At 35.4% G+C, this 17,495-nt stretch overlaps 1 protein-coding gene across 1 annotated transcript in view; it reads left to right on the top strand.

Annotated features, from left to right (window-relative positions):
* Window positions 1-17,495, top strand: part of LOC6569893 (protein toll) — a 68,597-nt gene that overhangs the window by 32,626 nt on the left and 18,476 nt on the right. Inside the window, exons 3-4 of the mRNA XM_001995939.2 lie at window positions 2,466-2,574; window positions 11,809-11,926. The gene's annotated coding sequence lies outside the window, so the exon portion shown is untranslated. The remainder of the gene's footprint in view (window positions 1-2,465; window positions 2,575-11,808; window positions 11,927-17,495) is intronic.

The following is a 17,495-nucleotide window of genomic DNA, read 5'->3' as shown; positions in this document are numbered from 1 at the left end:
TGATCAACTTATTGAAGTGGAAGTTTGCTTAGAACTTTTGTTTGTCTCGACCGTCTGTAGAGGCTTTGGGCCAAGTTGCATAACTTTGATGTGGATATCTGTTAGCTCAGCGAACGGATGTCTAGCGAATTGCTAATCATCTCTATACCAAACACACTCGCACACTCCAAACAAGCGCAATTAGAAGGTTTTTGGTGGCAGCGAACATTTCTCGTTTTGTTGATTGAGAAATTAGCCAAGTTAGCAGGACAGCAGTTTGGGCAACGGTTTGGGGGCGCAGGACTTTTATGGCATTACAACGCTCAAAGGCTAAAGCTTCATTATGGCCAGCTTGCTGTCCAATCCTGTTGTGCATGAATGTGTGTGTGTGTGTGTCAGAGTGTGTGTGTGTGTGTGTCAGAGTGTGTGTGTGTGTGTGAATGCTTAGATTGCGTGTGCGTTCATTTTTGCTCATTTGAAGCGCATTGCCAGCTCGTTGGCTGGACAAACAACAAGCCGCTGTAAGCCAACAACAGCTGCTAACTTGTTCTGAGACTGTGGGTGTGTGTAAGTGTGTGTCGCGTGCCTGCGTGTGTGTTTTTGTGTGTGCGTGACAATTGTTCGTACACCGAGTTTTTGGCAAAAGTTTTCGCCACAAACTTAGCGCGCGAGCTGTGTGCACTTCATAATTTTGGTATTTCGGTTTCGCTCTTCACGTGCATTGAGGCATTTATGCTTAGGCTTAATCGACGCTTTGACTAACAAATTCTTCTCGAATTTTTGTTTTTCCTTAGTTTTCTTTTTTATTGTTGGTTAGCCAGCACATTGATGAAGTTGGATCGTTTAGTTTATGCGGCAAGTGCGTGACACGAATGTTAAGCAAAACGTAGTCACAGATACATAACAGAATATATTAGAATAGAATCGTAAAGCCCAAAAGTGCACAGCGAGAAAAAAGGGCAAGTCGGTTGATAGTATGCCTAGATTAAATATACTTAAGTGCAGAATTGTTATCTTATTTAAAGTACGATTTTAGTTAGGCTGTCCAAAGTCAACCGATTGAAAATCAGAACTGGAACTGGAATTGCAATTAAAAATCAAAATTTGTCTCCCTTGTTTTTTCAAACTTGTAGCTTGAACCCCTAAGTAGCAGAGCCATATCGAAAAACCGAAAAGCCACACCCGTACAATATTTTAAACTTTACATACCAGAACTGCAACCGGAACCGGAACCGGAACCTCAGTTCGTTTCGATTTGAATTTTAAAATGTATCGAGTATTAGCAAACTCAAAATTGGCGTAAAAACGTATATTAATTACTTACATCAGCAGGACAAAGAATGTATACAATTATAATTTTGAAAATAATTAGGAAATATTATAATTGTTGGCAAAGATATATCAGTTTTGAATTTGACATTAAAAAATAAAAAACACACGTGAATTAAATGTTGTACCTATTCCTAGTAACCATTAGACACCATTACGTATTTTAATATATATTATGTATATTATATTATAAAGTATCTGTCTACTCTTTAGTCTTTAATTATATTCAACTAAAATAAATGTGCCATAATTGCAAATACGTAAATTAAAGTCCAACGAACTTAACATATTATTATTATTATTTTTTTCCTGCTGTGCATGAACCAGTGTGTCGAGCGATCTATGGGTCGCGGGGGTCGCGGGGGTCGCGGGGGTCGCTGAGGTTCAGCTTCCACTTGGCTAGGTTCAAGCCGCACATTAGCCTCAAATCGAATGTGGCCAGAACGCACAAATTTGTGACGGGTTAAAAGCGGCCATCAAATGCATGGTGTAAACAAACTCGCACAAACTCATGTCCAATTATGGTCAGCGCCAACAGAGCAACAAACACAGCAGGCAGGCATGGTCAGGCAGGTCATTTAGGTCAACTACGGTACATGGCCCACTGGCTGGGCCAAAACACTGATACACAGATACGAGATACGAGGCGCGGCAGCATAATACTAAAAATAAATGAAGACATTAGCGACGCTCAAATGACATGTTATCGACTTTGAGCCACAAAAGTGGCCTGGTTGCCTCTGGTTGCTTGGTTGGGGCAATCATTAGGTGGCATAATCATGAGGCTCCCCCCTTCCCCCATCCGGCACAATAGATCATATACAAACAACAATAATGCGCAAGCTTTTGTATGTGTGGCACTCGCTCTGGGTTTGGTTGCCTTTTCAAAGCTCTCGCTTTAGCGCGCTTTAGATTCTTGCCAATGATACAGAAACATGCAAACTTCCGGCACAGGTCGGAAGTGCAGAAGCGACAATCAAATTCACACTGGGAGAAAATTGGAGAGTGGTAAATTTCTCTCTTCACACATATAACATAGACTAGTTCTTACACATAGTAACATAAAATAGATTTTCAGGCTTATCAAATTTGTCTCGGAAAAAATTGTATTTTTTAAACGTTAAATTAATTTACGAAATTTAAATTTTTATTTTCAGTTTCTAAGGCGATTTCTAATTGATATTGTTTGATGAGTGTATCGACTACGGTTTAACTCTACCCCAATAAAGGAAAACATATTCTAGACTAAGGAAAAGCGGAAAGCTGGTAAATATTTTATACTTCAACTATTTCATAAGTATTCATCTAATTATTTAAATATATTTGGAATTTTAAAGTGAGCGTTTCTTTTAATTCAAAAAATTAACATCTTTCCTATCTTTGGGGTGATTTAAAAGATATATGTATTTATTTATTTTTACAATAGTTTTGTTAGATTTTTGTTGTGATTCTACATAATAATTATACATCATAGTTTTTGATGAGTGCATAGACTACTCCATAACTGCAGATTATTTGGTTAATTAAGTATATTTTTTTCTATTTCTATTCAGGAATTATTTTTGAAAACCAAGAAATCTTTTTCGCTTTCACGGTTACATTTTTACTTAAGCTGTAGAATATTTTTTTTACGTGAACATTTAGCATAAGCCATAAGCAGAGACCAGTACCAAAAAAAAATAGCTCCACCCACACACATAAAAAAGCCATTAACTTTGGAAAGGCGGCGATTGAAGCAACGGATTTGTATTTTTTTTTTGTTTTATTTTTTTCTTTTTAGTATGTGTTTTGCGATAAATTTTCATTTTGGCCAGAACTGCGCTTTTTCGCCTCATCCACCAGCACGTGGACAGTCTGGGCCAAGCTATGGCAATCAGATGAGGCTACGACATGCACGTAAATATTTTAACAGCCAGAAGCGAGTCAATGGCCAATACACGGAGGGAGAGTATTGTAAACGTGGCTCAAATGGCGCAGTTACCAACAGTTGTTGCTGCAACAGCAAAATGCAAATCAAGTTCTTGGTTTGCTTGCTTGCTTGCCCTTTCACACACACGGCTGCAACATACAACATGAGTCGGCCAGCGCAAGCCCGGCACTCAATCAATGCACGCGCCCATCAATTAAAGGTCATTTACATGTCAATGCAGTCCGTCAGTCAGTCGAGCAACACAAACCACAACACTTAATGTTGGCCAACTCGGCGACTACTTCTTGCCAGTAGTTGTGCAGCCAGCCACACGTCATTTTCTTTCGACTTCTTTGTAGGACTTTGACTTGGTTTCTAGTTTCCCAGAACTAACGGCACTTGCATGTGTTCTCAACTACATTTTCTTTTTGTTTTCCCTTGTTTTTTCCACTTCATTTTCTTCGCTTTCTTTTTTTTTTCTTTGCATAGTTTGTGTTGCAAAATAGCATTTTGTTGCTAGCCAAAAAAGGAAAATAGTTTGCAGTTTGTAATTTTTACAGCGTTGTAATTTGTTAAGTGCCTTGGCACACTCATTTTTAGTTTCATGGCTCTTTTAGTTGCACAGTTTTGCATATATACTTACGTGTTTTTTTTTTTTGTATTTTTTTTATTTTTGGTTTTGCTGTTCTACAAATGAAGTCATTAAAAGTACGTAAGATTTTTATTGAGCTTTAAAGTTTTTAGTTTAAAGTTTTCTTCAGCTAAATCATAGTTCGCAGACTTATTGCATATGTTGCTATTGAGGCACTATAAAGTATAATAATATTTAATTTAAATAGATTAATCGTTCGTTCCTATATTTATAATTCGACAGGATACCCAAGAACTGAAAGTCGTTTCAAAATTTGCTTGACAAACTTTTTGTGTAACATTGCTAATAAGCTCCTTGGCAACTAGTTAAACAATTTCTTAGTTATTCACTAAATAATTAAATATACAATTTATTCATATTTAAATCTTTACTTTATACTTACTTTATTCATTACGCTTATTGATAATGAAAGCTGCGTTTTGTTGTATTACAATAAATGTTCACAATACGTTTGGGTGCCATTATAAGAATGTTTATATATGCTTACAATAATTTTGGGTCTGTTAATTGAATTCAGCTATTAAAATGTGAACTCAACTCTTAAGCGACTGGTCGTCAGATTGTGTACAATTATTTGTGTTTATAAGAACTGAGTTGAACCGTATAAATGTATATAGAGCAATGAATATATTTATGTGTATATATGTAGGTTAAAGCAAAGGTGTAGAAGTATCTAATTGAATAATGTTATTCGTCTCGCAGAAGCTTTGCTCTGTTTTTCTCCTACTTTCAACTAGTCTAACAAATATATTTCAGTCTCTGCATTAAGAGTTAAATTCTCACTATTATAGATTATATTATTATTATCGCAACTAAATAATATATATACTCATTGATCTGCAAGGCACATTCTGGGAATCCTTAAACTCAACTGCTTTGCGTATTCTAATGCAGACAGCTCGAAAGTATGCTTTAAATTTAAATTCAGCAATGTTCCTAACAAAAATCATGCATTTCTCGCACACACATAAACACACCCAACCACACACACACACAAATAAGCAATGAATGAGCAAAATGCAGTTGGCGAATTTCTTCACTGCAAACTTACAGTTTGCCATACATAATTGTCATTGTTTGCATGCATTGTTATATGACACACAAACCATTCACACACACACACACACACACAACCATCTCCTCTTGTGCCTTGCAATTTATGTGTTGCATTGTTTATGACAGCTTTATCGCAAGTTAATGACATGCGACTGTGATTTAATGTTTTTGCCACCATTGCAAATATGCCAGACAAAATGTCGCCTGTCGTTCGTCGCCGCCAGAGGGCGCTAATGTGCTGAAGCTTTAGACCAAACTACTTGAACAACTTTCTCATTTAAAGTTAATATTAATGTGAATACAGTTTCTGCTACTGCTGTTGTTGTTGTTGTTGTTTCCTTTACTTGTTTCATTTTATCCAAGCGCAGGGTGGACAATAAATTGCTTGGCGAGTTTTTGAGCAACAGCAAACAAATTTTGTCCAAGCATGACAGTTGACATTTATGCAGCATTGTTTGCCGTGCTGCCCCCGCTCTCCTTCACTCCCACAACGCAACTGAACTGAATCGCAGGTCCTTGTGTGCCAGTTCTTCTGTTCATCCTGCCAGCCTGTTGTCCTGTTTGCCCGTTTGCCTGCTTGCCTGCCAGTTCGTCTTGCCTGGATGCTTGACTGCCTGGCGTCGTAATTTTTATAATGAGAAATTGTCGGCACATAAAATGAAGTCCACACGATGACAGCTGACAACGCGAGCCCATCCACAACCACCCACACACCTCACTCCCAACCCCACCCCGCACCACCTTCCTCCTCCAATGCGCCTGCTACTTCAACAATTGCTGTTAATTTTAAGCTCTTGCGAATTTCCGCATCAGCTGCCCAAACGCATTGTTGTTCTTGTCGCTACTTTTGTACATAATGACTACCCGGCGTTCGCAAGTTTTAAAATACCCTAGGAAAAATATAAAGGGTGGTTTAAAACAGCAAAGAATTACTTTATATATTACAACATTTATTTTTATTAATTATATTTATATCTTTTATTAATATATAAGTTTAATTTCGCATTACTATACATTTATTATTTATATTATTTATCATAGTTTAATATATACATTCAAATATATTTAATTTGGTATTCAATAAAAGAAAAAAAAATAAGTATACTAAGTTATTGCAGAAAGGGTATACTTTAGTCGTATCAACGTGTGCTATTGGCAATGCCAACTTTCTGCGTCACAAACAAAAAAGCAGACGAGAAAAATCAAGTAAACAAAAAAAGTTCGTTTTCGTTTTCTTATTCCTTTTTTTAATTTTTGGCGTTTTATTTATTTTTTTCTCGAAAGTAGGTTAAAATAAAATACAATCTTTCAAGGTTCAATGCGGATAAGTTTTATGTATAGCGGGAAAGAAGCAGGCACAGAAAACAAAGGTCAAATGAACAATTTATATACCTGTACAGGTAGCCCCTAGATATATATATATATATATATATATATATATATATAGATGCGATTCTTGAGTTTGCGTGCTGTTCTTATCCAGGAGGGCATCTTTGCCTTCTTCTTTTTGGGCTCAAGTCACATATTTCAATTAAAGTTGAACATGCAAAGCGCAAAGCAAACAAAACAAACCAACATAAACAACTGCCCCCAAAAAGAATTTTTGGACCTGTCCCAAAATAAAAAAATAGCATTCACCCAATAATTCCTGGGAGCTTCTTTCATGCGTGAGCTAATGAAAAATGATTTATATGAGAATTTGCGTATACGTGTACGTAACTTGCTGGCTTTATGGCCAAGTCCAACGCAGCACAATGGGTAATTAACACGCTGCACAATAACATGGCTAACACTAACGAAAACAACAACATAAACAACAGCAAATAATGCATCAAGCTGTTTTTCAGGTTCAATGCGTCGTCTGCGGTTGCCAAGTTGATTAGAAAAGAAATGCAAAACCGTAGTACACTTAGAGAATAACACGACATTATTCTGATTCAAATATAAAACGTTTAATAAACAGAGTATCAAACTGAGAGAGAAACAGGAACCGCTTAACGATTGACATTTTGTTACAAATTCAGCATCGGAACCGATGCACATCATTTTTTGATAATCTTTAAAAGTAGTGCGTAAAAAGCATCAATTGGTCGTAGTTATACCATTACACTTTGCGAACCGGAACAAGAACCAGAACTTAAATTCATTTCAGTTTGACATTCTGAATATTTCCAATTTCAAAAATTAATGAAATGATCAGCTAAACCAAACTAAGACTTGATTTATAGTAAATTACACATTTAAAAATTTAACTTAACTTGAAATTAAAATACAAAGTAAATACTTTAATTAAAAGAAGATCTTTAACTAATAAAATATATATTCTTGGATTGAGTTCGTGTATTTAAAAAACAACCAAGCAACAGAACATTCGTACTTAATTTAAGTGCAACACATTTTTCGCTGTGCAGCGGCTGAAACCAAAGTCGAACTATAAAACTAGTTTTCATAACATCGAAGCCACATAAACAATAACAACAACAACAAACACCAACAGCAACAGCAGCGAGAAGAAGACGAAGCACAAACACCCACAGCAATTCAATAGTTAGAAAGCAAGAACACTTAAAGAGTGGCTAATCAGAGAACATGGCCCAAAAACCGCAATACACACTCTATGTGTGTGTGTTTGTTTCTACTTGTAATTATTCTTTCTTTTAGCCCGGCAGAGAGCATTGTTACGGCCAGGCATAAACCAAAATAATAAAAGGCAGTCAAGCGCAAATTATGCAGCAAAGCAGCAAACACGGTGTAAAAGATACATTTTTGTGCACCGAAAAAAAACAGATGCACAGATTCAGTAGATACACAGCAGCAGAGACAACAAATTCAAATATGCAGTTCGTATGTAATTGCAACAAATGTTGGCAGTTTATAAATATGCAAGTGGCATTGCATACAAGTTGCAAGTAAATAACGAAAATGAGAAGCAAGTTAATGTGGTGCGAAGGGTGCGCGGTTGCATGCATCCGGCAGATACGCTTAAGCATGTTACTTACAGCCCACTCCCAAAAAAAAAAAAAAAAACAAAAATCAGGGGAGGAGCAGCACAAAAAATAGGAAACCGGGAATGCTAAAATGCCACACAAAAGGCACACACAAAAGAGACAGAGACAGAGAGCACGAGAGATTGAGACGGAAAGAGGGAGACCCAAATGCATAGACTCAAATAAATTAGCAACTAAACTAAAAACAAAGCAAAGTGGCTGCAAGCGACGGGTGCTGCTATCCAGAGGAGGAGAAGGAGATTGGGGGGATTTGTTGCCCGCTTGGTGCTTGTGCAATGAATGGGGAGAAAAAAGAAGCCCAGCTGCAATGAAATTATATACAAATGCAGGGCGCGTGCAGGCATAGAATCACATACACACACACACACACACACAGCACTCAGACACACACACATGCATATAAAATTGTAAAAAATGTTTAACGGTGGATTTGTGGCAGTTGGGGTAGAGGTAGAGGAGTTTGTTGAAGCTCTATACATTTGTTGGTTGCGCCTGGCAACACATTTGCACATATATCATTATAAAAGTAAAAAAAAATAACATTAATAAAAATTAAGCATGTTGTGTCTAGTAATTTATAAGCTTGAAAATACTCTGTCACACAGCTAAGCAACATAAAATATATAAATTAAATTGCAAAACATGGTGTTTATGCTCGACGGAAGTCAAGTCAGGAAATATGGCAAACTATTGCGCTTGCTACTATTTCATTTGATAATTTGGAAATATCGATTTTCTTTTAAGGAAGATTATGTCTGGGTATATTAAATAACAATTGATAGCCTTATAAAAGTCCTGGAACTTGTGTCTTTCATTGTTATTGGTAGTCAATTTGAACAATATGGGAAAACAACATCGATTTTTTGCGTGTTTCTTAACCGATTTGTATACGTATGATTAACATTTTGACTGGATATATTATATGCAAAGGCAGAACTTTTGCAGAACTTTATATAACATTTTTTCCATTTTCATTTTATAAAAGGTTTTCCCGTTTGCAAACAGTTGGAATCGCTACCGGGCGGTGTTTTCAATGTGTTTTCAATGCTGTTGCTGCCCGAAGCAATAGGAAAAATAATGTATTCCGACTTGCATATTAACAAGCATTGAGAATTGGAGCTAAACAGCGCTCATTATGCGGCTTCAATGTGCATCTATTTAAAATTAAAATGAAGCTGCTTTTGTTTTCTTTTTGTTCTTTATTCTTTTCCTCTCTCTTCCCTTGTTTTTTTTTTTTTGCGCTAAAGATCCGAATTTGCCACATACAAAACACGCATTTGTTGTTGTTGTTGTTGTTGTTGTCGGTCTGCCACTTGAGTGATTTTCAATATGAAAATGCATGCGGAAGAGGGAGAGAGCTGACAGAAGAGACATGCAGACAGACAATTCGGTGTGCTGGTGGGGGTATATTGGGGAAGTGTAACAACGGCATGCTTCGCTGAATTCGAGTGCAGCAGCAGCAACTGCAACAGCGCCAACATTATGTGGCAACAAAAGACAGCAAACAGAAGCAATATACTCTGCGGCTTTTACACCATGTGTGTTTATGTGTGTGTGTGAGTGTGTGTATCTGTGTGTATATATAATAACATGTCTGTCTATATGTGGCAGCCTATTTAATTGCTGGCAATGGGCCCTTTGTATTCTGCAATTCGTGTAATGTTTTAAACAGACAGCTTATGCCAAATGCATTTTTTAATTTTGTGCTTTTTGTTACTCATTCTAATTTTGTATAAACATGCAACATAATGTGGCAGCGTCTATTCATTTAAAATTCAACTTGGTGTGATATGTGAATTTGAATACTAGAATACTTAATGCCAGACTATTAAAACTAAATAAAAAATGGGACCGATCTCCGATGTGAATGATGGCTCTATCAATAATTAAATTTAAAAAAAAAGAACTTGATAATAGTTTTACAGTTGTTAATTAACTGGTTTGGGTATATACTATATCAATTGGAAGGCTTTGTCAGTACAATGTGCTTTTATTGCTATCGTTAATCGATTTTTATCGATATTCGCGAAACTTTATCAGCTTGTGGTGAATGACAACTTCTCGCTTTTCCATAACTTCATCGTACCCTTCTTCCCCACTAGAACTATTTCCATATATTGTGTTTCACATGTAATAAACTAGGAAAGCAACTCAACTTCTCTAATATTATGCTTTCTAGGTAATTTCTTTATAACAAACGAAACCAATTACAAGTCCTGTTCAGTTAACTGTAAATTTGCATTTTGGCAGCAATTAGACAAGATTCAAGTTTTTTTTTTTTTTTGATTTTGTATAAATACTCAAATTTTCGTAAATTCGTAAGCAAAGAATACTAAAACAAATAAAAAAGAAAAGGAGAAAAGTGAGGGTCGGGGTGGAGGAATGTTTTACGAAATGCTGAACATAGCAATTTGTATGTGCATAACAAAATAAACAAAACCATTTCTGATTTCATATTTATGGCTAGTCCTGAAAAATATTCAAATTGATGCAGCAGCCATAATTGGATTTCCAAACACAAGACTCAGACACACACGCACTCACACACACACACACACACACACACACACACACACACACACACACACACACACACACACACACACACACACACACACAAGTAACAATTATAAAACTTGACCTCTTTTTTGTGATAGTTAGTTAAGAGATAAATTTGATTATTTATTTAAAAGCCTTCTTTCATCTTTGCATTACTTTAGTTGTGTGTTTATTATTTTCGATTTTTTTTTTAACTCACATCAGATGCTAAATGACAAAGTTGACTTTTGTGAAAGCTGAATTTCATTGAGACTTTTTTTTTGTCGAAAAATTGAAAACTGCGCTTTAAAATTGAGTTTTTATGATTTTATTAAAATATTCAGAAAAATATTGCAAAAATGGATCACATGCTTAATGGCTAGAATTGAGTTAATTAACTCTTATATCAAGTACTTAATACATGAAATCAAACTTAATTTTTTAATGAATGAATTTAAAATCAATAATGATTCATTAATTAATTAATCACTTATAATTATTTAATGTTTTAAATAAAATAATTGCAATCATATTCTGGAATATACTTGAAGTGCGAACACAAAGTTTTTCTGTGAGTGTGCATTGTCCCATTGGTGTTGGTGCTCTTGTTGGTGTGGATTTGATCTGCTTTTGGTGTGCCCTGCCTTAAGCCAAGTGGCATCTTTAACTCATCTCGTATCATCCCCTCCTCTCAGCCTTGAGTTGCAAGACCCTTGTTGCAACATTCTGCACACACACTTGACTTGCAAATGTTTTTTTTTCTATCAGCTGCTGCTACAGATGCATCTCTCTGCTCTGCATTGCTAAGTAGCAGTGAGCTTAATTAAATTAAATGTACACACACACACGCACACACACACACACACAGACACAGACACACTCAGAGTGAGAGAAAGACTCTTATGAATAGACATTAGGTATGCGTTAAAATTTAAGTGGCTTACACGAGCGTGTCATGTATACACACTTGAGCCAGAGCATGGGCACGAGGCGGGGCGGGGGCGCTGCCACGCCTTGTTTGCCACTTTTGCATATGTATGACATAATTAGTGCTATAATAAAACCAACACACACAAAGCCACTTATAGAGGCACTTCTAGTTCAAAAGTGTGCAAAAAGTTGAAAAGTCGCTGTGAACATTTTTTTCCTTTTTTTTTTTTTTTTTTTTGTTTTTCGCTCATTTGAAATGTTAATAAGATACCATCATCATCATCAACATCAACATCATTATCATCATTTACATGTACAAACACATATAGCTTTCTCGTCTAGAGTATTCTTTGGGCAACTTTTTTGCATATATTTCACGCTTCTTTATTTTGATTCTCTCGTTACAGTAAATTACTTGAAAATACATTAAAAATGTACAAAAAGCTGCAGTAAAACAAAAAAAAAAAAAAAAAAAAATACCAAACAAACAGAAAAGAGAGAAAAAAGGTTACTGGCAAAAATAAGGTGAGTTAAAATAAATATTATTTATGCTGCAGCTGCTGCTTTAGCTTATTAATATAAATGGAGAAAAAAAAGTTAATTAATATAGGTTTAGCATATAAAAAAGAAATATGGTTTTTATTTCAACATTGTTTGCAAATTTCTGCGGCTTATTTGTTAAATCGACTGTAAAATAAATTTTCTATTTATTGAAACCAAATAAATAAAATGCGCGCAAATAATAAATGACAATAATCCTGGGCACCGCAAAAAAAAAGAAGAATAAACATTGAATACACTACAGATATGTATTTAATAAAATAAAATATAGTAGCGAGAGCAGATTTCCCAAACCAAATTTGTTTTATTAATAAATATGTTACATGCTCACTTATAAGTTTGTCTACTTATATTATTTTTAAATGTATTACATATATTTATTTATTTATTTTTTTTGTATATGTAAGGCTAGCTCTTAATTTTGAAAACAGTGTATGCAAATGTGCGAACGACATTTATAAATTATGCAATGTAAGCCCTAAAGACCTCATAACTTTTATCACTCACTGTCACGCACGCAAACACACACAAATATTTATTAAAGAATATATAGAATAGTTTTTCATATATTTCTCATACACAAAAAGAAAAAACTGACACTGTTCATTTTGTGATGTGTTTATATTTGTTAGGGGTATGTGTGCATATGTATATGGTTTTGATGTCTGTGTGTAGGTGTGTGTGTGTATGTATAATGTGTATGCTTGTGGGTGCAAAACAAAAACGCATGAGCACAAAAATTATTCTTACCCCTTCGCTGCAATTGTGAGATAAACTTGCACAACAATTTGTATTCTTTGGCAGAGTCCTGCGGCAAGCTGCAGCAGATTGTGTTTTGCGTGTGTGAGTGTCTGTGTGTAATTCATAACTGAAAGCATAGAAACACACAAATAAAAGTAAAACTACTTCACTGCTAGACAAATTATGCGTCAAAAGCGATCCTGCGCATCGAAGAGCTGAAGAGTTTAATTAAAATTTGCACAGAGGTCAACACGAACATGGACTAACACATAGCCTGTAGTCAGCTTTGGAGTAGAGTGTTGTGGAATTTCTTGAGTTAGTTTAGAATGTATGTTTTGTGTGATGAATACTTCACTTTGTATCTGGCATTACAACCGGAAGAGGTTCTTTTGATAATTAATAGCAAGGTGTGAGTTTTGAAGAACTTGAGAAAGTAAATATAGTTTGACGAAGAGGAGTGCAATCGGATGAAGTTATTTGCTAGCCAGTGAAGTGACACGTGCAAGTGAGTTGGTATCGCATTAAGTTGCTTGTCTTATGTGGAATTAATCCTGTCCATTCGACTGGAACTCACGAAGATAACTTAAAATAGACCTTGTGTGAGTTCAAATTGACCACGCATTGTGCCTCGACATGCACATATGTATTTGTATCCATTTGTGTGTTTCCATTTTCGAGTGCATTCAATGCATTCACTCATCCAAAGTGCTCAGTTTAAAACACAGCTTTGCTGAAATGGATTTGTGTTACATTCTATTCATTTAAGGTCACTCTATTGAACTTAACTTGGATTCACATTTTGAGTTTAGTACTGCCGATCTCTAGTCTCTTTATAGATTGAAGTATATCCCATTATAAGTCTGTTTGTTGCATTGAGTTCTTGTTGCACTTCTCATGTTGTTGCATAAAATTACACTTCCGACTCACAGTTACTTTTTTATAAATATAATTAATAACTGGAAGTGCAACAATTCCAGCGATTATTATTTGATTTTTCACGCACGCATAAAGAATGGCGCATTATTTGCTTATGGACAATAAAATGTGAATTAAAATATTGTACGCTACATTAAAACCTACTGATGCATGTCTAGTTGCTGATGCCATAACGTATGGCGGCCCAATAAATATTATCATTTAACTGGTGCCGAACGATTCTGGGGCCAGCACGATGAGGGGTAACACGCCCACGGGTAATCATTCAAAAATTACAAACAAGCGACTGCAATTAAAATTAAAAATTAACAAAATATTTGCCATCAGATATGCGCGTGCACACACACACACACACACACACACACATACGCATGCACACGCATTCACATATACACACACACACGCACACATGCACAGAATTAACACTCTGGCATTTGGGACAGCAGCTTCAACGACTCATTAAATTTACATTTGCATATGAAATGATTCCAACACGCAACAGAGACTAACCCTATACCCTCCAGCCCAATCCCCCAACACACACACAAACAGACACACACCCACACACACACACACACCCACACACACACACACACACACTCATTACACAACTACTAATTAATGCAACTGTTGTTGTTGGTGTTGTTATTTTATTTGGTAACAGGAGCAAAGCTGAGCTTTGCAACTGAAATGTTTAGCTGTGCGTGGGTGTGTTTAATGCATTTTATTATGCATTATGCTTATTTACCATAGTAAATATAGATACAATAATTGGATGCACAGCAAATAAAAATAGTTTCAAATTTAATTTAGCATTTTTTCATTCAAAATTGTTCATATTTATCTGTGGTAAAGTGCACTTAAATTTTAGAAAAGTAGAACAATATTCGAATGTCTGTTGTATCATACTTCAATTATTTTCAGCGCTGAAGGGTTTTTAAAAAAACGATTGATTTAAAAAGAAAACACTATTCTTTCAAACAAAAATAATTCACGCCAACTGAGACCATATTCCCAAGTTAAGATATTTAACTTGACTTTTAGAGTTGTTATTTTCTCTCTCTGTATACATACATATATAATTTTTTATGGCTGTCAAATGTGTCGCTGGCAGCAGCTGAGCATGCAACATGACTACCAACATTTTGTGGCAACCAATTAGGCCAAATTGTGTGCTGGCTTATATGCATGTATATATATATATATATCCCGATGTGCATGTGATTATGACGTTATTGCATTTTATTTTTATATTTTTTTACAGGAATATTAAAATGTAATTAAAAGGCCATTGCCAGATGGATGCTTGGTAATGTAGGTGAGGATGTGGCGGGTTGTTTAATTTCCATAAATTTGTTTGCTGTTTAATTGTATATTTTATTTTATTGAAAAAAATATTAAATATGTCAAAAGCAAATATTTCCAAATAAATTACAAATTGCTGAATTTTAAATATTAAATTTAACTTCGGTGAAATATGCCAGATTCTTTTTAATTATGGCACTCTTACTCGATTATGTACAATTTTTTTGCTTTCAAATATTGTGAAGTACTTTTACAGTTCTCCTTTTTTTTTAGGATCACCTCCCCTTTTCTGTGGCCTTGCTTAATTTTCAGGGCAGCGGTCACGCTTTTCAATTTGTCGATATGTGAATGTTACACATACTTTTGGTGATATTCAATTTCGTTTCATTCTGCAATACCATTCTTAAAAAATTCTTAAAATTTGTAGTTGCAACTTTGTGCGTGCAATTTTTAGCTTACATTTATTCTCTCTCACTCTCACTCCTTCTCTCTCTTTCGCCCGCATGATTCATCAGGACTCGTCAATACACATTTTCATTGCATTGAAAATTGCTGTGTGTCGCATAAAGTGCACTTTACGAATTTTCGCTTTTTTATGACAACATTTCAGCATTTCATTTGAGCCCAAAGGCCATATAACACTTGCAGTTCCCAACACACCCCTCCCCCTGGCCTCCTTGTCCACACTTTGGAGGTTATGTAACTTCTTTTTATTCACTTTCTTTTATTTTTGTACTTTGATTTAATGGCTATAAAAATAAAGAGAGGGAGCGAGCGAGAGACAGCGGAAAGAGCGTGACATAAAAAAGAATCACAATGTACGCTGTGAATTTCAATAAGCATCGCGCACAGTGCGTATACACAATGTCAACTACTGGGCCAAGGCAATTTTTAATGTTTATTTGCTTCGTTTAGTATTCGCAATACCCTGGCTGAGTAATATTGTGCCGAAGTCACATTCTATACATTCTTGCTTAAAGACATCTTAACCAGAACCACATAAAGTTGATATATTCGTGATCAGGATAAACAGCTAAAGAATCGAAATTTGGAATATAAATTATTATTATTGTATACCACAGGCAAATAAAGTTGACTTCAATTTATCAATAACTGCCTTCGTTTAATCTAATTTGTAATATCGATACAAATTGATTAACGATATCAATAAAAACTAAAATTTTAAAGCTAAATCTGACATTATATTGATCAACTGTATATCAAAGATTTGTATACGTTTAGGGATAGGATACAAGGTAAGTGCAGGGTATCTGCTAGTCGTACACTTCCGTCCACAGTTTTCGTACTTGCTTTATTTTTCAACTGTTTTGAAACGGTGGCGAGTTGGCCGCTTAAATTATTGGCAAATGAAACATGAAGCTGGCTGCAACCCCAAAAAAGTATGCAACGAATTTTGATTTATTTCTTGGCATGCCTATGCGTATGTGTGTGTGTGAGAGTGTGTGTCAGCCATTTATGCATATAAATACATAAATTGAAATGAAGTGCCAGCCACTTTTGTGCACATTTCAGAGATTTTAATCTTTATTTATCGCCACTGCATTGTCCACTGGAGCCAGCGGGGCCAACTGCGACGATATGTTAAGCAGCCACTGTTTCCCACTCTCCCACGCCCCTCTCCGCGCATTGATTAATGTTAATATCTTTGCATAAATGCGTTACGCATATTTCAACACGTATTTCTTTTGCAAACAATGTGCAGCTAGATGGCAGAGCCAGTGGCATATTTATGCATTTTTAATGCACAAACAATACAAAATATATGTGTTATGCAAAAAAGGCAGCATTTTTCGGACCGTAAACGAGAGAAAAATTTAAGTCTTGTTTCCCTTGTTTTTGTAATCTTCATTGATTTTGAGCGGCTGATGCAAAAAAAGTCGTCAAATGTTTCGCTACTGTTTGTTTGGTGGTATTGCTACAATATAAATAGCCGGAAGCTGTGGCTGGCATGTTTTTGCATGTGTCTGTGTATGTGTGCAAGTGTGTGTACGTGTATGTGTGCGAGTGTGTGTATATGTGCACGCGTGCGTGTGCGTGTGTGTGTGTGTATTACGTGTGTATCAGACAGTCGCTTACACATCCGCCGCAGGGCGCAATCATCGCCAATATGCACATTAAATCCAAGGCAACACATAAATAATCCATTATATTGGCATTTAAAATATTTATCGCAACTGTGAGTCAAAGCCAAACAATCTATATGTGGCAAATTGATGAGCTTTAGATACCCCTTAAAGAGTACGCCTGCCTAAAGAACAATAAAATTAAACAACTTAAATTTTACTATGCGTAAAAAAATAATTTCCGATTTTAATTTAATATCGTTGCGATTAGTATGATAATTAGAAACATTATGGTAACATTTTGGCATAAATTGAGTGTTTAATGATAGACAGAGATAGACAGATAAGTACAAAAAGCTATAGATAGATTTATATAGGCAGACAGATAGATGGATATATAAGTATTCAATGATAGATGGATAAATATTTAATGATCGATATTTATAGAGATTGATTGAACCATAGAG

The sequence above is a fragment of the Drosophila grimshawi genome, unplaced genomic scaffold (genome assembly GCF_018153295.1).
Source record: "Drosophila grimshawi isolate 15287-2541.00 unplaced genomic scaffold, ASM1815329v1 contig_311, whole genome shotgun sequence".
Taxonomy (NCBI): domain Eukaryota; kingdom Metazoa; phylum Arthropoda; class Insecta; order Diptera; family Drosophilidae; genus Drosophila; species Drosophila grimshawi.
The sequence above is the reverse complement of the archived record's forward strand: the minus strand, read 5'-3'. Positions and strand labels throughout refer to the sequence as shown.